The 27,888-nt window shown below is 41.3% G+C and overlaps 1 protein-coding gene across 4 annotated transcripts in view; it reads left to right on the top strand.

The window, feature by feature from the left end:
- Window positions 1-27,888, top strand: part of Prune2 (prune homolog 2 with BCH domain) — a 215,175-nt gene that overhangs the window by 104,899 nt on the left and 82,388 nt on the right. The gene's annotated exons all lie outside the window — the stretch shown is intronic.

Genomic DNA, 27,888 nt, shown 5'->3' with positions numbered 1-27,888 from the left:
CATGCAAGGAATGGACAGTTATTGCAAGGCCATTTGGTGGACCATGTCAGCGGCTTGAACTCTGACCTCCTAGAGAACAACGGCTGGCCCAGCTGTGAGGAGCCAATTAAGAAGGCTCACCAGGCCACAGAATAGTGGGCAGCATCCTGTACAAATGAAGCCCAAGACAGATAGGTCTAACTCCCTGGTGGATGCATGATACTCCGCTGTGGTGAATGTGTGCTGACAGCCACAGGTACCCTGGGGAAAAAGACTTGAAGATCAAGGCTTCTTTCCCAAGGAGAAGTAAGCAAGTAAGGGCTCCTAGCGGGGGTAGGAGTGACATCCGGCAGGGAAAGAGGCTGGTAGTGTGTTTTGGGGGAACCCTGGAGGAACTCGGAGGGCAGTACGACTTTGTAAACCCGATTTACAGTTTCACCAAGTCCCTACCTCGCCCCACCTCCACGGTCTGGAGTGAGATGATTGGCTTTGGCTTAAGACTGACTGCACCAAGTGCTGGTGGCTCGTGCCAGTAACCCAGACTGCGCAAGAGGCTGAGATCTGAGGGCTGAGGTTCGAAGCCAGCCTGTGAGACTCTTATCTCCAGTAAGTCATTAAGAAAAAAAAAGCCACAAGTGGAGCTGTGGTTCACGTGACAGAGTACCAGCTGAAGTGAAAAAGCCACGTGGAGAGCAGGAACAGAAGACCGTGAGTCCAAGCCCCCAAACTGGTACAGAAACAAAGAAGACCGTGTACGCAAGTGGACAGGTGGGAGGTGGCTATGGAGGGGCACTCAAGGCAGGAGCAGATAGTGCCCCTGGGGGTAGACAAAAACCCCATCTCTAGGATTCACCAGTGGGGCCTAATAGCCATCCCACTAATGGAAGCGTTCTGTGGTCTGCCCTCTCTTCTGGAAGGATTCGGCTTTAACTCTCTGTATTGCTTTGACCTTAGACTGTTTAAATCTTACAAGGGTGTTTGCCAACTGATTAAACGATGATAATAACACAGCCTCTTGAGCTTGGCATAGGAGACGCATCTGTGGTACATTTTCTTGTCGGGGTAGATAATGACGTTGGTTTCCTTCGGAAGGAACTGACTGTTTAACAAATGAGTGGCTGGCGGCTCCATCCCTCCCAGACTACTCTCGCCTGTTCGTGTGCTTCGGCAGACTTGAGAACGGCATCCAGGCCCTTTCCAGTAGAAAACAAAGACAGGCTCAGAGCTTTTATTAGCCCCTCACTTTCCCTTGTCAGCCGTCTTACAATGAGTTCAAAAAATAATGCATGCTTGTTTCAAGAAAAATGGTACAAAATTGTCATTTGAGTAAAAGAACCTCTTTCAAAATTTTTACCCATGTACCTTCAACTACTTTTTCCCAAGAGAACAAAGATTGTTCATTGTATGTACACAACTGCATACGGGTAGAGGAGGAAATGAGATACATGTGGAACTGTGGAATTTGTAAATATATATGTATATACATACATACATACATATATATATATATATATATATATATATATATATATATATATATATATATGCCAGGCAAAACTTTGTCCAGTATGAACACTGGTCCTCTATGGAGACAGACTATTTCAATACCGTTTACTAATCCTAATGAATATATATGTGTTCACGAATATATGTTTTTGTGGCAGTACTGGGGCTTGAATTCAGGGTCTTAAGCTCTTGCTTAGATTTTACTCAAGGCTAGTGCTTTCCCACTTGAGCCACACTTCCACTTTTGATTTTTGTGGTTGTTTTGTTAGTTAATTGGAAGTAAGAATCTCTGGATTTGTCTGCCTGGGCTGGCTTCAAATCAGGATCCTTAGCTCTCAGCCTTTTGAGCAGCTAGAATTACAGGTGCCCGGCTTACACATATATTTTTAGTGTGTTCCTTTTGCTTATAAAATAGTTTCTCAAAACCCTTGACTTTATACGTTGTATTTAATTTCAGTATCAATGGTGTATGATTACCCATACAGCTATATTTGGGAGAACGATTTTCTAAGCCCTTAGCAGTTCTAGGTATTTTCTGTGTTTAAAGTCTTATGTATCTAGTGATTATGTCTTGTTACTGTTTAATCAGTCTTTTCTTGTTTAGTCATAAGACTGATTTTTTTAACTGATTTTTTTTTTTGGTCTTTTCCTTTTTGGTACTGGGGATGGAACCCCGCACATTGTGCTTGCTAGGAAAGTACTTTGCCACTGAGCTACATCCCCGCCCGAAGACTGAATTTTTTATATGTTCACTGACCATGTGATTTTTTTCATTCTTCTCTTGATTGCATATTTATATCTTTTGTTGACTTTTCAGTTGAATTGTTTGGTTCTGTTCTTGTGTTACTATATATAGGTACATGTGTAAATATGCACCTATGTGTATATTTGTCCACATATGTACATATATGCATGTATATACACAAGCATACATACATAGTGCTGGTCCTAGGGCTTGAACTCAGGGGTAGGGTGCTATCCTTGAATGTTTTTGGTCAAGACTAGTGCTTTACTACTAGAGCCACAGCTCCATGTCTAGCTTTCCAGGAAGTAGTTTATTGGAGATAAAAGTCTCGTAGACTTTCCTGCCTGAGCTGGCTTTGAACCTCAGATCCCAGACTCCTGAGTAGCTAGGATTATAGATATGAGCCACTGGTGCCCAATTCCTTCATAATAAAAGGTTCTGTGTGATGCTGATCAATACTTGATGGTTAAAAACACTGCAGATGATCTGTCAGGTCTGTCACTTAAATTTTGAGTTTACTTATAATATATTAACACAGTTTCTATATTTTTGAGTTAAATATGTTTTTTCCTTTCATGATCTTGAAGGGTTTTTGGTGTTCTTAGCAATCCAGGTATAGGATTATATAACCTCCCTTATTTTCTTCAGTTTATTCATTAATTTTTTTGTATGTTTGAACCTTGAACATACCTGGAATTTAATTCAGCATAGTTTCTTCAGATGTGTATCAATTATGTTCATACCATTTACTGACCAGAACACCCATTTCCAACTACGGTTGAAACATCATATTGCCAAATATTCCATCTCTACCCATGCTTTCTAGACTTTGTTCTGGTTCATGGATTTATTAGCCCTATTTTCTATTAGCACTCTTTTGGGCACTTACTACCTACTTGTTGTGCTTGTGTAAAACCTTTCTTGGTAACTTTGGGAGAGACCCTAAATGTAATAAAGTGACTGATGATCCTGTGGTATTTCAGAAATATTACTGGTAGACTATTTGATCTAAAATCTAACTAATAGTATTGGCTAAACAAATTAATTTCTCAGCCATGTTTGTATTAATTAGAAAATGTATTATTACTGTAACATACACATTGATTATATTTTAAATTTTTGAGTATAATTCCAAAGAATAGTTCTTTTTTTAATTTTCTTTTTTTGCCTTCAAATGATTGTACTGTTTAAGATGTCTAGTTGTGTATATACTTCATCTTAATTGAAATTAACTCTTCCATCATTTTATCCCTCCCCAAAAGCAGCAATTTCAAACCCTACCAATTTAAATAAATGCCAGAGAAAGAAATATAAATTAGAGATTGTTTTTCCATGAAAGATAAGTTTTCTAAATATCAGAAACACAAACACTTGAATTGGGCCAGGGATGTAGCTCAGTGGTAGAGCATGTGACTAATACTTAGAAGGCTGTGGATTCAGTCCTCAGCACTGAAAACAAGCAAACCAACAAACCAACCTTGAAGCACCTAACAGATGCGTGCTTCTACAGGAATTTTCATTATCTACCTTGATGACTAGCTAAAACAGATTTCTATCAAGTGGTTGCTTACAAATTTAAGTATTGAAATGCATAATGCATTGTGTTTTCATTCATTCTTAATCAAGTGATAGTCCTCTTACAGTGTACGGGTACCAATAAATATAAAGTTTAGACAACAGATCATTTGAATTGATTGGCAAAGTTCATATGAATGAAATTTTATTGTAATGCTTTTTTACTCTCTCCTTAGAAATGAACTCTGTGTGTGTGTGTTTTGGAGAGATCAACCAGATGACCTTTTAATATATTTTGTTGCATTAATATTTATGTGTTTTAGAAGGGCGGCCCTGTATCCACTGGGGGCTTATATAACTTACATTATAAATACATTTTTTTTTGTTAAAGAAAAATATTCTAAGCAACAAAACATGTTGCCAAGGTGCTAAGGATTTCTGTTTGTTGCTGTTGTTTTGTTTTGTTTTATACTTGTAATCACAGCTTCTTTTATTTATTTATTTGTTTTTATTGTAAAGGTGATGTACAGAGGGGTTACAGTTGCAGAAGTCAAGTGATGAGTACATTTTTTTTGAACAGTGTCACCCCTCCGTCATTTTCTTCTAGTTTTTTCCCTCCTGATCCTGTATAGTTCATTTCCAACATAATGTCTAGAGTATCATGCTGAATTGGTTCACCCTTTGTCCCGCCATTTCTGTGCTTTCCTTCCCCTCCCCAAATCAGATAAACTTACATACAAGACAAAAGGCAGAAATCAAAGACAGTGACTAAAGAGGAAAAACAGAAAAAAAAAAAAAACCACAAAAAGTAAAATAAATCCTTAGGCTTCCATTTCTTGGAGTTCATTTCAATAAGCATCATTGGATGCCAAGGATTTCTGATAAGCTATTATATCATATATTATATATCCTATATTTGGGATAGGTTCAGTGGAGTTTGGTGGCCCATCCTTACTAATGATGGCAGTAAAGAATATAAATCATGCTATTTATTGACCACTTACGAAGTGTACAAGCACAGGCTTCAAGTGAGAGCTTGAGGTTGTAACTGTTCACAGTTGTCAGGTAACCAGATCAAGACAGAGCTGTGTTGGATTCCCCTGGAATCTAAACAGCAATCTTGTACTTGTATCTTCCAGTCTGGTGTCTTACCTCTACTATATTATTTTTCCAGGAGATCTTTCCTCTTGTTGCTTAGTACTCTGCTTCATTTCTGTGACTTGGTCTTCCTTGTGAAAGACCAGGAACGGTCATAGTAGAACCCGGGAAGGAATCTATGCATTCGGATGTCAAGCTCATCCATGTCAGGACCCTAACATAAAATAAGATTCCCACACCAGCTCTGCCCAGCTCACAGGGTGATCAGGAGTCTGATGAGTGAGTTGTATAACGTCTTTCTAAGACTTCCAAAGGGATTTGTAAGGAAAAGGTGGTCTATGACCTATGATATCTTTGACTTCATCTCTCTAAAAATCTTCCATGAGCGAAGTATCTTGAATTACAAAATATGAAAGTATTAGACAATCTACATTTTTTCTTATTAGCAACTTCATTAGAGCATAACTCATATGGTATACAATTTACCCTTTGCTAACATACTACAATTCAGTAGTTTTAGTATAATAACAGAGTCACACAGCTAGCACCACTATCTAGTTTAGAACCTATCATCCTCAAAAGAAACCCCAAAACCCACTAGCGCTCACTCCTATTTCCTCCTCTCCTCCATCTAGTGTGTGTGTGTGTGTGTGTGTGTGTGTGTGTGCGTGCGTGCGCGTGTGTGCGCGTGCACAGAGTTCTAGACAGGTTCCCTACAGTCGGCTGTTCAATGGAAGGAAAACAATGGAAACCATGGTAACTCCAGTACTCAGTGCCATCCATCCTCACCTCTCATGACAATTTGGGCTAAAGGTGGCCTCTAGGATCCTGCCATTTTCGGAGAGTACCAAGGAGCTCATCATGGACCCGCAGTGGTTAAATCAATAGTTAATGATGTTCATCGTGTAATTTGAGGCTCTAGTTTGTTTATGCTAGACCAACTTTATCCATACTCCAAACAAATTATCTCTTATAATTACCAGCCCGAAGATAAATCTCTAAATGTTTTTCTGATGATTGTGCTGTGGTTGGCAGGTGTTAAAAGTGCCTTGCAGGGACAAAGATTGAAGATCAGCTAGTTCCCGCAAGTCCTTCAGGGCAGGATGCTGAGCTCTCTCTCCTGCCATGTGCAGAGGGGCCTTGTATGGGGCCCCGCTAATGAAATCTAATAGGCAAAGGTCATACATCTTTACAAAGAAAAAATGCAAAGCTGATGCGTGATAAATGGGCTCTGTGGGGCCCGGTGGACAGGCTTGGGTGCCAAAACCCATGTTTAACCAGCCCACTTGGTTTCTTTCTAATGTTGATGCCTTAAATCCCCTCCCCTTACCTGGTAGAATGATTTAAATTAATTGATTAAAATTGATTAAGTAAATTGATTAAAATAAATACAAAAACGAGTAGCCTGTGTGTCTTCGGGGGCTTTAAACTGAAGAGACCCTTCACACATTACTCATGTTAAACATTTACCTCTAGAACCAACAGTTTACATTAGAAAATGGCTGTAGGCTTTTATATAAATCATTTTTCAGAATAAAAATGACTTAATTTAAATAGGTGCTTTTGTCTTTTGGGTTTGTGGGGGCGGGCAATCCTGGGGTTCAGTCTCAGGACCTGGGTGCTGTCCCTGAGCTCTTTCGCTCAAGGCTAGCGCTCTACCACTTGAGCCACTGCTTTACTTCCTGTTTTTTGGTAGTTAATTGAAGATTAGAGTCTCAGGGACTTTCCTGCGTTGGCTGGCACTAAGTTGTGATCCTTAGATCTCAGCCTCCTGAGTAGCTAGGACTATAGGCATGAGCTACCAGCACCTGGCTTTAAATTTATTTTTAAAACTCTCTTTAAAAAAGTTTTAGAAGCTCTTTGCTGTAAGCCACTGTTATGAGAACACTAAATAATGCACATAGGTATGCAGCTTTTATCAAAAAATGTGTGCTATGTTAGGAATTAAAGAATAAGTTAAATATGGAATTATAAAGAGTTAACTAAATCAGATATTATTGAATCAAATCACTTCTGGTTATCAGTTCATTTGCTGTAGTTGTACTGCTGAGCTAAGAGACAGTTCAATAAATCAACTCAAGCTTGATGGATTCTTCAATTCATTGAAATGAGTGCATGGAAGAGAAAAGAAATCTCTTAGTATTCCCTCTTTGACAAAAGGGTATGCAAAGAGCCTGAATGGATGAATGGTTGATTAATTTTGCCAGAAATTTTCTTGACAGCAGGAAATATGTTTTTGCATTACTCTGTTTGCCTGGGATTCATTTGGTAGAGTATGAATTATTGCATGCAAATTTGTACCTGAAGCTGTGTTGCTAAAGTAGATTGCTACTAATGGGATTGCAGAGTATGGGATCTGGAATATTTTTTGTTTGGTCTTGAACTCTACACCCTTGTGGGCTGCCCCTGAGCAGTGTATAGATGAGACTCTGCCTTTGTTGATGTTAAGGGAAGAGTCAGATGCTGCTAGCAATTCAATATTGAGCTTGCTTTGAATGCTCATCTGTACTTCTCTCGTGAAAGGGCAGGACTGGAGCAACCAAGTGCCAAAGCTTAATAATTCCCATAGTCATCCATCTGACTGTGTATTTATAGATGCTTACCTTTAAATAAGGTAGAGAAGGCATAAAGTGCATGCGCATGTGTGCGCGCAAACACACACACACACACACACACACACACACACACACACACACACACACACACACACACACACACACACACACACACACCAAGCTGTCTATTTATAGCAAGACTATGCATGAGTGTATTTCTTAGTTTTATCTCCCCAGGAAAGGATGCACAGGAAAGTTCTTGGCTGCTGTTGCTGACAGCTGAACTCTGTAAGAATGGAGATAGGAGTAATCTCTCTATTTTCTACCTCATTCCTTGTCCCCAGAGAAGGGTGCTCTGCCCCATGGCGGGGCCGGGGGGGGGGGGAGGAAAGGGGGAGACCAACTGGTCCATGCGAATAGGAAGGTATAGGGCTTTCAGTACACATATTGTACCAGTAGGTGACGCTATGGTTATTCCTTTACTATACTCAGAATGAAATACTAGAAAGCCCAGGAATCTAGTCACAGTAAAAGAAATGCTTGTGTGGGTGCTGATTGCTCACATAATTCTAACTCTTCAAGTCGCTGAGACTTGAGGATCGTGGTTCAAAACCAGCCTGGGCAAGAAAGTCCATGAAACTCTTACCTCTGATAAACTACTCAGAAAAAGCCAGAAGTGGTGATATGGCTCAAGTGGTAGAGTACTAGCCTTGAGCAAAAGAAGCTCAGGGACAGTGCCTAGCCCTGAGTTCCAGTCTTAGGACCAGAAAAAAAGAAAAAGAAATGCTTCTTTTCACCTTACTTACTGTGGGTGTGAATGTTTTAACAACTGAAGAGCTGAAGAAGAACATCTCAACTGAGGCTGGGGAGGGACATGTGATACGTTGTAATCTGAATCCCCATAGTAATTAGTAGGCGGAGGCCCTTGGGATGGAACCCTCATGACCAAGATTGGTGCCCTTATGAAAGGCCTGGGAAGCACCCTTGCCTTCCACTGTGTGAAGACACCGAGGAAAGATGGCAGCCTATGAACCAGAAATGGGCCCTAATCAGACACAGAACCTGTCAGTACCTTGATCGTTGACTTCTTATGTTCCAGAACCGGAAGTGATAAATTTCTGATCTTTGTAGGCTACCTACTTTATAGCATTTTGTTTCAGCATCCTAAATGGACGACCCATCCTTCAGAACTTTTTTACTTCCTGTTGGCTTTGTTTTCCTTCTAGTGGTTAACACTAGAACTTCCTTTCCTTTAGGTACCAGACCAGAAATTGTCTATGGCATAAGGTACCATCAGATGACATTTTGACCACTTTCTCTTAAATATATGGGTTGTAGGTCGTTGTTTTTAAGCACACACCAACATTACTATCTTGAGAAACATGTGTTGACATTATTTCTGAAAATATATGTATAAAGACAGTCTTCCTTTGAAGTTTTTCCTTTGTTTCAGGTTTTGAACTCAGGGCCTTGTGCCTGCAAATGCTCTGCCACTTGAGCCACACCTCCAGCCTTTTTTTTTCTTTGTACCATTTTTTTCAAACTGGGTCTTGTGCTTTTTGCCAGAGCAACCTTGGACTTCCGCTTTTGTCACTTATAGAGCTACAAAAAGGATGGCCTTTTATTTGTGTAGATGGAGTGTCACTAAGTTTTTGCCCAGGCCGGCTTGGAACTATGATCTTTCCAGTCTCTGCCCCTACAATGTCCTCCTGCATTTGGTACTAGAACACTGTAAGAATTTTAATCACTTCAGACTCTACCTCATCTACTTGTGAAAATACAGACTCTGTGGTTTTAGGAAGACTCCAAAGACACACTATCGTTGACATAGAATGTTGTGGATTTCCATCTTGTTGAAACAAGCTCTGTTGCTCAACAGTATAGTTTTAATCCCTTAGTCCAGAAGATGCTGTTTCTGGCTTCTTAAATATTGAGTCAGTGTTCTTGTGTGGTGGGAGTGAGTAGGGATGTACTGGGCAGGGCTGAGATCAGTGATGCAGGAGCACTGAGAAGCGGAGTCCCCCGCAGCAGGCAGAAGCATGGGTCTTGTTCCCCAGCTAGTCAGGTTCTCTAGCTATTGTCAGAAGTTTGGGGGTAAAAAAGCACAAATATACATGGCAGAGAAGAAGTTCAATTTTATCTCGAGAAATAAAGCCACGTGCCACTTAATGACAGGTGCACGTCCCGAGGACTGCCTCTCGAAGTGATGTTGCTCTTGTGCAAGCGTCGTAACGTGCTTACCTGAGCAGTGTACTCAGGCCTTCCACGTGGCCTCTCGTAATCAGAAGAGATTCCGATGAGTCAGAGAGGTGGTCCATGCCTGGAATCCTACCACTTGTGGGGACAGGGGCTGAATCATGGGAACGGTTAGTTCAACATGAGGCTGACCTGCACAATGAGACCTTGTGGAGAAAGACAGACAGACAGAGAGGGAGACAGACACAGAGGCAGAGAGAGATAATAAAGAGAAGGAGACAGAGAAGATAAACAGATACAAAAACAGACACACAGACACAAGACCCACGGGATTGTTGAAACATTATCACAAGGAATACTATTGACAGTAAACTTTGCTTTTTACTTTTAGTAGAGGTATACACTCTAATAACAAAACAACAGTATAGCAAGTACCCAAAGCTGTGCCCTAGTCATTTATTACTATTATCCAGTATTACGTTGTGCACACTGTTGTGTGAGCTGAAATTTTCTACATCCATCCATGTAGTAGGTTTGTTTCCATGTGTATCTTCACGACCAGGAGAGGAGCAATGCATTTACTGATGACGCTGTGTAACAACTGCTCTATGACCAGGTGACAGGAATTCTTCAGCAGTCATCATCCTTTCCGCCACTGTGGGGTGTGCGGTCTCTTGTTGACCACATCGTTGTCGGGCAGAGCATGACTTATTTCGGTAGAGCCTTTCTTTGCTCTGTAGCTAAGCAGAGGGCTGGGCCCGGCTAGCACAGAAACTACCCAGGAGTCTCATCAGCTCAGCCACAGTGGAAAGGCCAGTCTTCATTGGTTAAAACACCCAGGGCTGATTGCTTACATGCCATGTCAGGCATCTGCCTTAAAACTTGAAAGAGTGTGTGTAACCCAGCCAATTGGAAAGACCGCTGATTTCCCATCATTTTTGTTGAACTTGGTCAGAAGAGGGCACACAAATCACCTAAACCGTGGGCTCTGTTTGCTAAATAGTTAGAGATACTGGGGGATTATTCACACACCAAGTTAGAGGTTACACTATAAAAGGCATGATCGTGAAGCTTAGAGGAAACAGAGGATAAAAGATGTAACTTCCAAACTCCTAAGTAAATACATTGGGTGGTATGCAGGTGTACACAAATGTATTAACTGAAATATGTAGATTCAAGGGAGTTCTCAAATGTGTAATTCCTTAGAAAGACAAAAGCAAAGTTCAGCAATATAAAATACCAGGAAGTGGACAAATAAAAGGGGTGGGTGGGGTCAAGGGGAAAGAGGTCAATGAATGAAGAGAAGAGAGGGAAAATACAGACAAGACTCCAATGTATATCATACAAAATTAAGAATGAGGGAAGGGGCGGGTAGGTTGAGAGGGGTGGGTGAGAACGTTAGAAGGGTGACATTGATCAAGATATATTGTATTCAAGCCAGGTGCCAGTGGCTCACACCTATAATCCTAGCTACTCAGGAGGCTGAGATCTGAGGATCAAGGTTCAAAGCCAGCCTGGGCAGGAAAGTCCATGAGACTCTTACCTCCAATAAACCACCAGAAAACCAAAAGTGGCACTGTGGCTCAAGTGGTAGAGTGCTAGCCTTGAGCTGAAGAGCTGAAGGATAGCATCCAGGCCCAGAGTTCAAGCCCCACGACTAACTGCTTTGTTAAATAGCAACTGCCTTTGTACAACTATCTAAAGATAATAATAAAAAATAAAATAAAATAAAAGATGTAACTCCAAGAGGAGGAAGCAGCCAAGAGAGAGAAAGATGGGCAGGGCTTGGAGGGATGTTTTAGAAGGGACATTGTGCTTCAGCAGTAGCAACCATGTCCTAACCTGGATTTTTCCAGACTAAGAGGAAAAACTACACCTCCCAACTGAGGAACACGTTTGACTTATGTGTCTCGTTTTGTAGTCACATCTGAAACATTTCTGCTTAGTAAGTTAATGAGTAGGAGTAAATAGCGTGTTCAGGAGAAATCTTTGAAAAGAGAAAATTGTTCCGATGCAGACTTGTCCTCATGGTGTGGGCAGATTGGCAAATGGGTTATCTTTTAGAATAACAGCAAAACAGGAGTTAAGAATAATTAAGGACAATCAGGGAGATAGATGACTACAGACAGATGAAGGTTTTCTAAATCGTGACTCGTGGCTCCAGGTTCAGCGGTCACTTCTGTGTGATTCCATCCATCTCAGACGGAGCTGTCTGCAAGAGATGTGTGGGAACCAGCCCCAGCCACAACGGATGCATCTCAAATCACTAATGTGATGGTCTCAAGCCCCAGGAAAAACCAGACAGAGACAAACCACCCAGCCCGGACACTATTCATTCTCTATTTAACTGGGCCTGACAAGCTTTGTCTTTGTAGCTGCACAGGAAGTAAGAACATAGCTGAGCACTGGTGACTGTCATCCTAGCTACTCAGGAAGCTGAGATCTGAGGAGCACCGTTTGAAGCCAATGTGAAACTTTTATCACCAGAAAACTAGGAAGTCTGGCTAAAAGCGGTAGAGTACTAGTCTTGAGCAGAAAGGCTCAGAGATAGTGCCCAAGCCCTGAGTTCAAGCCCTATGATCAAAAAAAGAAAAAAAACAAAGAAGTAAGAAAAAGTTAGCAGGTGCTTGATTCTCAAGTTAGAGTTAAGCAGAAGACAACCAACTAGGGAGAAATAAAACTCACATAAAAAATCATGACCTCGGGGCTGGGAAGGTGGCTCAGTGGTAGAGTGCTTGCCTTGCATGCATGAGGCCCTGGGTTCAATTCCTCAGCACCACATAAGCAAAAAGAAAACAGCCAGAAGTGGCGCTGTGGCTCAAGTGGTAGAGCGCTAGCCTTGAACTGAAGAGCTGAGGGACAGCGCCCAGGCCCAGAGTTCAAGCCCCACAACTGGACACAAAAAACAAAAACAAAAAATCATGACCTCATGCTCGATAGGAAAGATACTCATTACCTTACTCATGTAACTGTAACCTCTCTGTTCAGTATGTTTGCAATAAAAATATATTTTAAAAATCAAGACCTCAGGAGGCTGAGGACAGAGGATCACAGTTTGAAACCAGCCCAGGCAGACAAATCTATGAGACCCTTATCTCCAATAAACCAGAAAAAAGCTGGAAATGGAGATGTGGCTCAAGTGGTAGAGCTCAAACCTTAAGTGGCGAAAGCTAATAATAAGCAGGAGTGTGGGGCTGAGAGTGTAAGCCCCGATACTGGCATGCGTGTGTACGCACACACACACATACACACATGCCAGGTGTGTGTGAGCAGGCCCAAGAGGTAGGTGTCCTGACAGATCTATGTAGACCATGCTAGACAAAGAGAGACTGTCCTTTCCCCATCAGGTATGTCTAAGTGCAATTCCCTATGACATATGTCTCTGGAGACTGAATAATTGCTGGGGATGGGAGTGTATGTGTGTTTGTGACTCCTATCCCATAAGCAGAAGAGGTTTGCTATGGTGACTAGCCAACTGCCATTTACAAGTCCCTGTTCTGTCAGCATATTCTCAATTTGAAATCATCTCCTTAACATCATGAGGATCTAGTACTCCAAGAGATTCATCTATGACTCCCTGTGGTGTTAGGAATATTCACTGATTCCTTGGAGATTCATGGCTAATATCAGCTCTGTTATTGTGTGTGTGCGTGCATGTGTGTGTGTGTGTGTGTGTGTGTGTGTGTGTGTGTGTGTGTGCGTGCACACGTGCGCTCACGCACAGTACTGAATCTTAAGCCAGGACTGGATCAAGGCCAAGTTGTTCTCCTTTAGCTTTTGCTCAAGGCTGCCACTCTACCACTTGAGCCACATCTCCACCTCTGGCTTTTTTGCTGGTTAGTTGTATTTTGTTGGCGGGAGGGTGCTGATGTCAAATCATGATCCTCGGATCTCAGCCACCTGAGTAGCCAGCAATTACAGGGCTGAGCCGCCAGCACCCTGCTTCTGTGGCCTTTGTATCATAATGGAGCCTTTCCTTTTTTTTTTTTTTTTTTTTTTTTATGACTTCATGGTGTTTGGTTACTCTCTTATGGACAGCCTGGAACAAAGCCATCATCTGGGAGCTTGTAAAAAGGGTAGTCTCAGTCTTCTCCCTAACGTATTGAATCAGCATTTTATCTAGCACCTTGTTGACATATAGTAAAATTAGAGAAGCTTAGTTTCATTAATTTAATTTAATTAACTTACCTTGTGATTGCAAATCCTTATTCTAGCCGGTAGGGGCGCGCTTCTTGCTTCTGACAGTGACTCTCTTCATTGATCTTCCCCTAACTAATGGGCGCAGAAGAACACATTCTCCACTGGGTGGAGCAGTCTGATGGATGACCTCCGCTAGGTGCTCCCAGCGAGCTATGAGTGTGTAGGTGTGAGCACACCCTGCAAACAAAATCAGCGTTTACCAACCATCAGCTGCATTTGCTCCCAAACCTGTTCAGACTAGTTCATATAAATCACACAATTTCAAACAAACTGATGAAACAGGAATACGTTTGGTGGTTATTTTTAAGATTACTTCTTGGGAAAGACTCAACAGAATGAAAGGAAACATTGCTCTCAGTGAAAATGTGTTCTCAGGTCATACTGATACAGCTATAGACACGAGGGTATGAGTATATAGATTGTTGCTCACGTTTCTACGTTTTTACTCTGTATTAATAAAACTATAATCAGAGGAGGATCTATGTGTGAGGGTGTGAGCATGTGTGTGTGTCCTGATCCTAGGGCTTGAACTCAGGACCTGGGCACAATCCCTGAGCTTTTTTTGGCTTAAATATAGCACTGTACCTACCACTTGAGCCACAGCTTCAAGTCTGGCTCTTTTGGTAGTTAGAGATAGGAGTCTCATGGACTTTTATGTCCAGACAAGTTTTGAACTGTGATCCTCAGTCCTCAGTCTCCTGAGTGACTAGGATTATAGGCATGAGCCTTCAGTGCCTGGCTATTTAGAAACACACACACACATACACACACACATACACACAAAACACACTATTTTATTAGCAGTTCCTTTAGGGGGTACAGAAATACTTTTAAAAGTGAACCGGCCAGATGCTGGTGATTCACACCAGTAATTCTAGCTACTCAGGAGGCTGAGATCTGAGGATCACAGTTCAAAGCCAGCCCCGGCAAGAAAGTCCATGAGACTCTTAACAATTAACTACCAGAAAGCTGGAAATGGTGCTATGGCTAAAGTGGTAGAGCACTAGCTTTGAGCAGAAGAGCTCAGGGACAATGCCCAGGCCCTGAGTTCAAGCCCCACAATGGACAAAAAAAAATAACCCAATATCAAAACTGTCTAGACAACCCAAGTTGAAAATATGCCTTAACTCTTCCTGTACTTAAGAGCAACAAAAGCAATTCTGGAAAATAGACTAATTCCTAGACTTCACATTATATCATATATTAGTTATTGCAGTCCTGGGATTTTACCTCAGGACTTGGTACCTACAAGGAAAACACTTTACTGCTTAAGTCTTACCTCTAACCCTTTTGGCTCTGATTGCTTTTGAATCCTGCTTTTTTGCTCAGTTGATCCTAGATTTTTATTTCACCTATTCACACTTCTTGGTGTAACTGGGATAACAGGCCTACACTCACACACACACACACACACACACACACACACACACACACACACACACACCACCACCACCACCACCACCACCACCACCACCACCACCACCACCACCACCACCACCACCACCACCACCACCACCACCACACACCACCACCACCACCACCACCACTACGCCCAGTTTTTTCTGTGGAAATGGAGTCTTGCCTGAGACCAAGCTGACCTGCCCAGGCTGACCTCAAATAGCACTCCTCCCAGTCTCAGCCTCCTCCAGGCATGAGTCATTAGTTTTCCAGGTGGCTTTTTAACTATTTTAATATAAATCTCTGGGCTCTGAGTGCTTGGTTTTTTGTTGTTGTTATTGTTCTTGGGAGTTTTTAGTGTTTGGTTTTTGTTTTTAGCAGCTCACTGGGCTATTGCAAAATTTGGCCAGGGCTGAAAATCAGTGATAAAGATACACGGGCTAAGATAACTAAGACCCAGAAAATGGGTTTTGGTTCATCTCTCTCTACATAGCCTAAGATATCTATTCACTAAGCACTTGAACTTCCCAAGGGCTCTGTGGTATTTGGTGATTCCCTCAAAGATTTGCCACATTTTAGGTTACCTGGGGTTAAGAAATAGGTTTATATATTTTCAGAAACCCTGAATACAGAATTTAGTGTTTAAGAACTGGATGCCGCAGGCCCATGCCTATGAATTCCAGCTGCTTCCAAGGCCCAGTCTCTGAGGATGACGGTTGGAAGCCAGCCTCGGCAGGAAAGTCTGTGAGATTCTTATTCTACTTGACCAACAAAAAGCCAAAAGCAGAGCTGTGGTGCAAGCCGTAGAGTGTCAGCCTTGAGCCAAATAAGGCTGCGGGACGGAGCCCAGGCCAAGTTCTGCATCAGACAAGGACACACACACAGAATAATCATAGTGTTTAAAAAATTGTTCTGTTTACCCATAACTGATTTGGAATCATAAAACTTGGCTAGAAAGAAAAAAAAATACTTATGTAAACTTCATGTCTCCAAAGTAGGAAGTGGATGTTTTATGAAAAAAAAATAATAATCCTGTCTCTTTTTGTCTTTAAAACCATCAAGCTACCTTCTTTAAGAGAATTCAATTTCCATTTAGTAATTTGTAGGCTCACCAATCTAAACTAAAAGACAATTGATAAAGATCTTGTATGTTTGCCAGTTTAGAAAAGGAAATATTTGGTCAGCTAGCACATAGTTTTCACGGTTTATTTCATGGTTTATTTTTATAGCCGTCCTCATCCTCAATCCAGGCAGAATTAACCATGTGTCTTACTCTGTGTAGTTAAATGCCCGTAAAAGTGTGTATGACTTGTCTTTTAAGTTCACACGACTCTCCTCTTACTCAGTGGCTCTTAACTGCATGTTTGACAATGCCTGGATTCAGTGGATATCACCAGTGGGGAAGAAGGGTTGCCACTGGCACCTGTGGTTAGAAGCCAGGAATTCTCCTCCATACCCAGCCCCTGGAGCCCAGAGTCACCAGCCCTCAGCCCAGGGCCTGGGCAGTGAGAGCTTGCTCGTAGAGATGATGCATCCGTTCACTTGTTATGAATTTAGATTTGGTTTTCTGGATTTGGCTTGCTTACAGCCCTTCTATAAATAACTCTTGTTTAAAATATCTAGTAAATAGTACTGTTGTTCTGTCAGAGTGAGCCCCAGGACTCTCTGCCTTGAAGGCACATGCAGTAGCTCATCCGTCCTGCATCACAAATCACGAGCCACAGACATTTCAGGTGGTGGTGGAGATGGGAGCTTCAGAAGGTGTCGGGAGGCCGCAGGCGGTCCCTTAGAATGACTGGAAAGAAGAAAAACAAAACTTTACCCTTTTTTATGTCTGATTATGACCTGTAATTTTAATTGATTAAGCATATGCTTCATTTTCTAGGCTTGACGCTTTCATAGATGTGTTGTCACTCCTCTTTATAATACCCTTTTAAGTGAGGGCCTAAAATAGCCTGGAAAAAATGAGAGTATCTTCCAAGAACCATGATTCTCCTTGTGAGTAGGCCTGGCTGGCTGGAAATAAAATGGGGATTTGACAAATTATAGTATGTATGTGTGTGTGTGTGTGTGTGAAAGAGAGAGACAAACAGAGAGAGAAACACACACAAATAGCAACAGTGACAGAGGAGAGACAGAGGCAAAGACAGAATGAAAGAGAAAACTTCGTACTTGACATCTATGTACCCACCTCTGGGGCTACCTGCTCCACTCCCTTCTTTTAGGATGTCATTCTTATCCCACTGTCCATCATAATGATGCTGCATATGCGGTTTGTGATCTTTCCTGTCTACCGCAGGTGTTTTGTTTTGTTTTGTCGCCAGTCCTGAGGCTTGAACTCTGGGTCTGGGCACTGTCATTGAGCTACTTTGGCTCAAGGCTAGCACTCTAGACTTGAAACACAGCGCCACGTCCAGCTTTGTCTGTGTATATGGAACCCAGGGCTTTATGCATGCGAGGCAAGCACTCTACCACTGAGCCACCTTCCCAGCCCTTTGCCTCAGTTTTTTTTAAATCTCAGGGCCAGGCATGCAAGGGCAGTAAGAACAGCCAGAGATCTCTCTCCAGGGTTCTCACACAACCAAAAAGAAATAAACTGACACCCAATCTGTGACTCCAGAGATACCTCTTTCCCCCTCTGGAAGATGTCCCTTGGCTGCAGTGAAGTGGGTAAAGCCAGAAGAAGATGGAGAGGCAGCTGGCACCCACACACTCAGCAACCACCCCCTTCCCCCAGCTCTTCACAGGTTTCTGCAAGAATTCTCTACGTTTCCTCATGCAAGGCCAGTGAGAATTTATGTTCCTATATCTTGGGGCCAAGAGAAGTACCCCAACAGTCCTTACCTGAAAAAGATCTCCTCAGACCCCTCCTATACAAGACTTCTCCACAGAAAATTGAAACCACACACGCCAGAGTTATCTGTCTTCAGGAGGGGGGTGTCTGGTAATTAGCTTCGATTGCAACAAATGGCACACACAACTGTTGGCTCTGCATGTGTGCTCCAAGATTGGTGTTTACCCTATTAGATTCCAATTTAGGGATGCCATAAAGTTTATCCATGAGCAAGTACATCCAAAGCAAGGACACATGGACAGGCGGTGACAGGTGTGGATCTTGATGGATAGATTTATTTTAACTTCAGAAACAATGAATTCCAGACATTGCTTGGGCTGAGCACAAAAGAGACACACCCATATTCCCCATTTGAACTTGGTAATGGTTGGGTATTTTTAGCAAATGAGTTGTCAGCAGAAAGGCCTCATTAGACCCATCGGGATATCTGCCCATGAAGAACGAATCCCGAACTGACAGTTTCCTTGAGCCCAAATGATAAAGCACCTCTGACAAGAGCCATATTGTGCTCCCCATGTGAGGAGCGAGAGGAACAAAGGAGGCAGTCTGATCTTCATTTGGGCAGGTTAATATTGACACAGCTTAGCCGCATTGGAATGGGAGTTGTCCATGGGCTACAGGCATTCTGGAGACTTGCCTGGTGGTCTCCATCCATCAGGAAGGGGAAGCCAGAGCCGAAGGTAGGTCTCCCACCTTCTTGACATTGTCTTCAAACCAGTTGACTTATTTTTACAAAGGAAAATAAATCAAGCCAGGAGTGTTCAGGGTCAGGACTCAAAATTAGCCAACAGGGATTTTTTTTTTTTTTACATCTACACAGAGTTATGGAAAAAAGTTATTACTATTATTTTTATTTGATGGTTAGACTGTGGTCCAAATTCTACTACATATTTCAAAAATAAGAGATAGGGGCTGGGAAGGTGGCTCAGTGGTAGAGTGCTTGCCTTGCATGTATGAGGCCCTGGGTTCGATTCCTCAGCACCACATAAGCAAATAGAAAAAAGCTGGAAGTGGTGCTGTGGCTCAAGTGGTAGAGCGCTAGCTTGAGCTGAAGAGCTGAGGGACAGCGCCCAGGCCCAGGGTTCAGGCCCCATCATGGACGAAAAAAAAAAAAAAAAAAAGAAAAAACAGCTAAATTAGAAGCTGAATAAGTAGTATTTTTAGTCTTGAAGAATGGCCTTGCTTTTGGATAACATAAGAGTTCAACATGGCCTCAAATCAATGTCACTTCTTCCATCGTTTGACTCCTTCTCTCCCAGCACCGTCTACTGTCTCCAGTTACCTGAGCCCATTTTCACATATGCACACTAAATATCATGAACCATGGAAGGGGTGACATTGATCAGTTCAACATGAATTGAAACCCCTCTGTACAACTACTTAAAGATAATGAAAAGCTTCCTTGAGTTGGTGTTCCATTTCTCATGCCTATGAGCTGTGGGATATTAGCACTCAACCTCCGGATGATTCCATTTCCTAAGTGCAGTACAGAGATAGTGTTATGGACTTAACAGGGATTAATTTGTGATGTAAATCATGTAAACCAGAATAGCTTCATGCACCTGTATGCTTAACATAGCAGTAATGCTAATCATGTTACTCGTTAGGCAACATTATAGTGATTCAAGTCAACACAACTAGTTACTGCTTTAAAACAATGAATGAATAAATAAAATTATATTTGTGTATTGTGTATGACACATTAATTTATATATTATAGCATCTTTAATTTTCACAAAAACTCTAGCTATAAGGAATCAAAATATGCCCTAACTCTATTTTCAAAATACAATGTGTAACATGATTTTTATAGACCCAGTGATGTTTTTTGTTTTTTTGACAACTAAGATATCCTCACCATCTTATTTAAAAAAAAAAAAAAAAAAAGATGTCTCAGGCCAAAAGTGGAAAATATCTTTGCTTGCCAATTAAAGAATATATGAAACACAGAATAAATACAATCTCTTAATTTATGCATTTTGTGCTCTCATAAATCATTGTCCTGTCAAAATTATCAGACTTTATTATTGCTGAATATTTTAAACATCATAACAGAATTTTGGTAGCATAAATCATAAAGGCTTCAGTCAAAGCATTAGTATACAAACCTCAGCATAAATCATAAAGACTTCAGTCAGAGCATTAGTATTCAAACATCAACACTTTCCTTACTCTTGATATTAAAAATAACCCTCAGTCTAGAAATAAATCCATGCAGAGTATAAATGTCAAACTGTACTCTTAAATTTGGGTAACTCAGCAATCCACACCATCTCTGTGCTTACCACATAGTTATGGATCGGTGAGCTCTGTTTCTGAGGCTCTCTGTCCTCCGAAAATCATTGAACAAGCCTGGACTTGCATGTTGGGAGTAATGGCTCTTAGCTGTGAATGCCCGGCCTCTCTCAACCCCAGCCTTGCCCGGTTGTTGGACAGATGGATTCTTATTTCCAGGTTTCAGTTATGAAAGTGATAATCCCACTAATGGCTTTGTCCATACACTTTGTATCAATTATTTCTTTAGAAAGATTTCTAGAAATACGTATGAGAGTGCCTATTTGGAAATATTTACCAGTGCTAAGAAAAAAGCGAAAATTGTATTTTATAGAATTTTTTTGATGAATGATTCCAGTTACTTATTAGCTGTTTGCGCTTTCCAACTGTAAATTGTCTTCTGTGTTTTCTAAGTGCTATCTCCTATCTTGTTGGGTCTACTTTTTTCTCATTGGTTTATTCAAACGCTTATTCTCATGAATGCTAAGTATTTCTCCTCCTAGTTAAGGAAAGTAAAACAATATTAGGTATCATTATATATAAATACATTTATTATTACTATTATTTCTTGGAGCAACTTCAAATGAGTAAGAGAGTGTCATTATTCAACTTACATTTTTTTTTAAAAGTCTCCCTTGATATTGGATGGAGAACTGATCTTGGGAGTTCACCCTCAGGCCTGGGGAGAAGCTGCCACTCAGTTCTGGCCAGAGATAAAGGTAGGTGGGGCTAGGACCACAGTGGAGGCTGAAAGGAGAGATGGGCTTTGATTTGAAGTGTGTTTGAAAGACAAAGTTAATAGGATTTGCTGATGGATTAGGTAAGGAGTGAATGGAAAAACGTAATTCCTAATGATCAGCAGTTAATTCAACTGGCCTGAGTAACTGTGGGTGGTGGTGCCATTTAATGATACTCTATAGAACCAGCTGTATTTGAGAAGCTGGTTAGATATTTACATGGAGATGTCACTGTGGCTAGACTGTGGCTAGACTTGGAGAGAACCCAGGTGGAGAGAATCCGGGCCACTGGTTGGTGGAAGGATTTTAAGCCATGTGATTGGATAAGATCCCCAAGGCCTGTAAAGAGAGAAGAGAAACAGGCTGAGAAATGAGTCTGATGAGTATTTAGTGGAGCAGTAAGAAAGAGCAATCCACAAAGATGACTGAGTGGCCAATGAGTTAGGAGAAACCCAGGAGATGTAAGGCAAGTAAAGGCAGTTCACTAGCACAGTCGGGTGCTTGTTGGACTTGGAAACCTGGAACGGATTGGTTCCTTTGAGAATGCGGAAGGATGGTGCTGAGAAGACAGTGAGCATATCAGAATGGTGAAATAGGAATGCCTGTTTCTTTTTCTTTTTGTGCTGGTCTGGGGGCTTGAACTCAGGGCCTGAGCTCTTGTTTGCTCAAGGCTAGCGCTCTACCACTTGAGGTAGAGCTCTACTTCCTGCTTTTTGAGGTAGTTAATTGGAGCTAAGAGTGTTTCAGACTTTCTTGCTGGGGCTGGTAAGCTTGGATCCTCAGATCTCAGCTTCCTACAGAGTAGGATTACAGACATGTGCCACCGTGCCCGGCGAATTTTTCATTTCACTATACTCAGCTGGGACTGGCAGAGTAGCTCTAATAGTAGATTGCCTGAGTTCAAACTTCAAGACTGCCAAAGAAACATAAAATCAAGTACTCAGGTGTTTAAGAGACATTCTTCAGATTGAGGCAAAATAGATGAGGAGACAGGGAATACTATTATTCTTAAATATCAAAAGGGCCAGATGCAGAAGTTAAAATCAGGAGGCAAGCTGCGAAAGCAGATAAGCTTCCCACTCAGCCCACTTTCTTTTTAAAGCTAAATTACAAGATTAGAAGATTAAAAGAGTAGCTATCTAAATCAGCTTTTATTAAAGAAATGGTAAAAAAAAAAATCTTGGCACTCTTCATGAGTGAGTGAAGAATGAAAGAAGAAAAGCCAGGTTTGGCAAAAGAAAAGTCTTGAAGGAAGTTACCTGGATTTAGGGCAGGTCTTACCTACGTTACGCACCCGGAATCGTTATCTAAGGACTCCCAGTTGCTAGACTTACCTGACCATCTATATTTCCCTGGTTCCGAAGGTATAAAGGCTACAGTTCGAAGCTTCCCCTTTCTGCAAAGGCAGCCAGAAATGTTTCTCTCTTCCCTCTCTGAATGAACCCCATTTTATTAAAAAAATAAACTCTGGCTTAGCACTTTCACCCAGTGAGCTTCTCCTTTTCATGAAGACACCCTGAAATGCTTTTTATGAGTATGGATCCCAAGGACCTGAGGAGCTGGAAATGGAAAACGGGGAAGTGAGCGAGGCACTTCTGTGTTCTCGGGTGACACCAGCACATTCACGTCAGGTAGAGTGTGTAAGCCACCACCTGCCGCTTCAAAGATGGCACTTTTCAGTGCAGTGAAGAAAGAAGTAAAATAGGATTTTGTGAGAATGAAATTTTCCACTGTTTTCTCCTGTGTGTTTTCAACTACAAATGCCGTCAATGGATTGACCATGTCTCCATCTTTTGCCTGATACATTAGTTCAAGTAATTTCTGTTTTCATGCCCTGATCATCCATTTTTCTTTGGGCTCTTGAAATCAACATCTTAATTTGGGCCAGAAAAGAACAAAGCCTTTTCTTCCCATATTTCCAACCTTTCCTACACTAACACTAGGAATTCCTCAGGCAAGAAAGACTTGTGGCCACTGAAATGTTTGATGATTGGATTATTGGAAACATGAGTAGCAAAGCACTATGGAGCGATTGCCATTTTCCCTAAGTGGTAAGCTTCGTCTGATATTTTTGCCAGTCCAATCCAATTTGCAATGGTGAGTTAAAAAAGAAAAATCTTTCTAAATTCCACTCAGTGGTTACAGGTTGGACTCATGCATGCAGAGAAGCTGTTCCCCAGAGGAGGAGGTGGTAAGATAAAGGGAAGGGGAGGGGTCTCTTTGCTTTCTAAACCCTTAGCATGTTGAATGGAAAATACAATTTTAATTCCAGGTGAGAGGAAACATTTAGGAGACATTTGAGCAGATTAACAAATCGTGTTTGTATACATGTAACTAAAACAGTAATTTATCAGGTAGAAGGCAGATGGGGGATAAAATGCCAACCTGTGTCTACAGTTAGATTGTGTTGATGATGAAGTACTGTTTATTCAGGGCCAGCCTAGCTTGTCAGCAACATAAGAACCATCGCAAGCACATGACTCCCTGCGTAGCTAGAAGACAATAATAAATTATCTCCTATGCAAACAGCACCGGCACAAAAGCAGAACAAACAGACTGTGCCTCTTGAATTCCTCAAGATTCTTACTCATTCCCTTGTTGAATTCCGTTCTCAATATGAAACTCGACATTATCCTAAGGCTAGTAGCATGGAATCTGGCATGAACAAATTTATTGCGGTACAAAGGGCATTGTTGCTGATGATCTTTGTTTTAGGTTTTTCGTAGAAAAAGAGAAGTATTTTGTGTCTCTAGACTCTGTTACATGTTTCACACAATTTTTCAATTTTATTCTGTCAATGACCCATTTGAACTTACGGATTTCAGTCAACCAGTTTTTAAGAATCACTGGAAGAACAAAATGAAAAAACAGATTCTTTCATGCTCAATCTGCTAAATAAAAGTCCCTAGCAACATACCCAGAAGCACGCAACACACCCACACGGGGCACTTTTATGCTAAAGCTGATGTGAGAAAGGCATGGTCAGCACAAGTCCCACCTCAGGTCTCCAAGCCCAGGCTATGGGTTTGCAGGAAAATCTGTCAGTCAACAAAGTTGTATTTCACAGATTGCAGTGTGCATGCAGTCACCTAGGATAGGCAGATTGGCTTCAGTAGGTCTGAGGCTGGTCAGAGATGGCTTTTCTGACGAGATCCCGGACATAGCCAGCGTGCTGGTCTTGAATTCAATACAGAAACACCAAGGAAGAATCCAGGCAGACTGGGGAAAGGCCAGCATTTTAAAATAGCTGATGGTTGTGACATCCGGCTTTGAATCATGATGAGTCTTCTGAATCTTCATCTTGTGCTCATACACATGTAAAATCTGTGTTCTCTTCTTTGAGTCATACTGCCAGGAGTGTAATGATAATTTTTATTGTCTGAAAATCTCTTAAAAATGAATATCTTCTTTTAAGCATTTATAAATGTATTGGGAAGAGAGTTAATCATATAATGAAAAGATATTTTAAAAGGAAAATTATAGGGTTTCTCATTCCAAAGCCTTCAATTGCTGAAGATAAGTGTACCCAGTGGCTGTCCTATTCCTGTTCTTAGAAACCAAGTTTGCTTTTCTTTTTTGTTTTTCAGTCTCTTGTGAGGCTTGAACTCTCAGGGCCTAAGCCCTGTCTCTGAGCTTTTTTACTCAAGGCTGGTGCTCTACCACTGTAAGCCACAGTACCACTTCTGATTTTCTGGTGGTTAATTGGTGAAAGAGTCTCATGGACTTTTCTGCCTGCGCTGGCTTTGAACTCTGATCCTCAGATCTCAGTCTCCTGAGTAGCTAGAATTACAGTCATGAGCCACAAGAGCCTGGCTTAGACCAAGTTTTCTTTTGGGATTCATAGTGGCCAAAAGTTCAGCCTAAGGGTTTTTGTGGGACTGAGGATTGAACCCAGGAGGCAGGTGCTCTACTCCTTGGGCTCTACCTCCAGCCAGCATTAAAGTTCTGAGTCACCCGTGATGATTTGAAATGCCTTGTCTATTGAACATATATTGTGTGTAAAAAAGATCCGATTAGAAGAAAGCTCCCTTTAAATGTCTGCTTCTGGTATAAATAGAAGACAGTTTGAAAGATATCTACTTAATGATTGTTAGGATAAAATTTGGAGAATAAGTTAAAAGCATAAAATCTGGCAGTACACTTTTGAGGTTGCGTGCTTCCAAAAGTTATTGTACATGAGTATCATTAGCTTCGTTGCCATGCTGGTGCATTTGGTGTTCATCCCAACACCCTGACGATGTTGGTGGATTCCTGTGTGGAAGTATTTATAATGTAAAAGGTAAAGCGGCCTGGTGAGATGCTTCATGACACTGGCTGCTAAGGAACAGCTGGAAAACCTGGTGCTCAGCTGCCCTCCTACCTGCCAAGGGGCCCAGCTACCTTCTCAGGGACTTACAGAGGCTAAGATTCAACCGAACAGAACTCCAGAGTACACTTACTTTATGGTATTTGAAGCAGCTGGAAAATAGTCCAAGCCCCAAATGCCAAAACCATGAGACACAAGAAGCACCCACTTGCAGACATTCTGTGGTCATGGAAAGTCTTCAACTACATGCATGGCATGGTTTAGCTTTTAACCCAGTGGTTATTTGAGGAGGGATCCATGTGCCTCCACTTCCTGTGTTGTATTTCACTATTGTACTATTTTACCAGCAGCTGCAGTGTACATCACTCTAATTATAACAGTAACATAGAATAGAATAGAAAAATGTATAGAATTCTCCAAATCTCTTGAGTGCACATAGTGATGTTTTTCACTGATAACACAATAGACTGCTGATTGCTTATTTGCAGTGACTACATTTACTATACATATATGGATATATATCTACACATTCACTGTCATCCATGTATATATCATTATGAATATATAGTATATATCTGGTGTTATATATACTATATATAATAAGTATATGTTATATAGTATATATAGCGTATATTATATAACATATATTTATATACAGTATATATACATATTATATATTATATACATATTATATACATATACATGCTCAGGACCTGTGTGATTAGTTTCAAGATCTCCCTTTGAATATTAAAATCTGCAGATGCTTGATACCTGTTTATAAAATACGACTGTATTTGCATGTAACCTATCATAACCTCCTGTGTTCTGTAAATCCTCTATAGGTGAACTAATAATACCTAATTGAATGTAAAAGTAATTCCAAATAGTTGTTATATTACGTGGTTTACAGAAGGATGACAAGAAAGAAGTACAGGCACATTTTTTTTCTGAATATATGCAATCAGTTCAACCTATTGGTTGAATGTATACATGGGGCATCACTGGATACCATGAGCGAACTGTGACAGAGAACTATGTAGCCTGCAGCGATGTTGTGTCTCTCCAGCCACTTTGCAAACAGTTCTTGACCAACTAGACTGTGTCAGGTATGACACCAGGGGCTGCTGGCATGTGTTGTTCACTCGACTTCTTGAAGGAAGAGAGATGGTCCACAGACAAAATGGCGCCCAAGTTATCACAGCACATTTTCTGTGAGTTATTCCGATTCTTACAAATTTCTCCCAGATGTCTATCTACACTGGAATAAATGATACTTAGTAAATTCAGCTAACTCCACTCTTAGGAATTATTTCTATCTGGAACTAGTAATAATGGTTAGAAAACAAAATTCTATAGGAAAAGTTTGTAGCGCCCTCTGGTTACAGTTAACAGAAACTTCTGATAAAGGTCTTACAAATGGTAAGAAAGGTAAGTGTTTTGATAGGATTTGAATGAATATTTTGGGGGGAAAAGTCAAAACATTTGTTATTAATAATAATGTCAAAATGGGTGTATTAATAATGTAAGAAATGTCCTTTCTTCATTTTGAAAATAAAAACAGTTAAGGAGCAAAGTATATTTTAATTTTAAGTGTGTGTGTGTGTGTGTGTGTGTGTGTGTGTGTGTGTGTGTGCTGGTCCTTGGCTTGAACTCAAGGCTTAAGTGTTGTCCTTGAGCTTCTTTTTGCTTAAGGTTAGTGTTCTACCACTTGAGCTACAGCTTTATTTCTGGTGTGTGTGTGTGTGTGTGTGTGTGTGTGTGTGTGTGTGTGTGTGTGTGTGTGTGTGTGTGTGTGTGTGTGTGTGGTTTTATTGGAGTTAAGAGTCTCACAGCCTTTCCTGCCCAAGCTGGCTTCAAACCATAATCGTCAAATGTCAGCTTCCTCAGTAGTTAGGATTACCAGGTGTTTAGCACCAGCACCTGGCAATACTTTAGGTCATAGCCTGTGAACGTTTACAAGCTTCTTCAAGACTAACAGTTAACCTCACTTGCCTCTAGAACTAAATCTTGCCCTAACCCAGGATAGGACTGATTTGGCTCAACTCCCACAGGCAAGGTGCTCTGACAGTGCTGTCCAATGTCTACAGTGCTTTCCAATGTCTGACAGTGCTGTCCAATGTCTACAGTGCTTTCCAATGTCTACAGTGCTTTCCAATGTCTGACAGTGCTGTCCAATGTCTGACAGTGATGTCCAATGTCTGACGGTGCTGTCCAATGTCTGACAGTACTGTCCAGTGTCTGACAGTACTGTCCAATGTCTACAGTGCTTTCCAATGTCTGACAGTGATGTCCAATGTGTGACAGTACTGTCCAATGTCTGACAGTGCTTTCCAATGTCTACAGTGCTGTCCAATGTCTGACAGTGATGTCCAATGTCTGATAGTGATGCCAATGTCTGACAGTACTGTCCAATGTCTACAGTGCTTTCCAATGTCTACAGTGCTTTCCAATGTCTGACAGTGCTGTCCAATGTCTGACAGTGCTGTCCAATGTCTGACAGTACTGTCCAATGTCTACAGTGCTGT

This window comes from Dipodomys merriami, unplaced genomic scaffold, assembly GCF_024711535.1.
Source record: "Dipodomys merriami isolate MVZ:Mamm:240054 unplaced genomic scaffold, mDipMer1.0.p SCAF_26, whole genome shotgun sequence".
NCBI lineage: Eukaryota > Metazoa > Chordata > Mammalia > Rodentia > Heteromyidae > Dipodomys > Dipodomys merriami.
The sequence above is the reverse complement of the archived record's forward strand: the minus strand, read 5'-3'. Positions and strand labels throughout refer to the sequence as shown.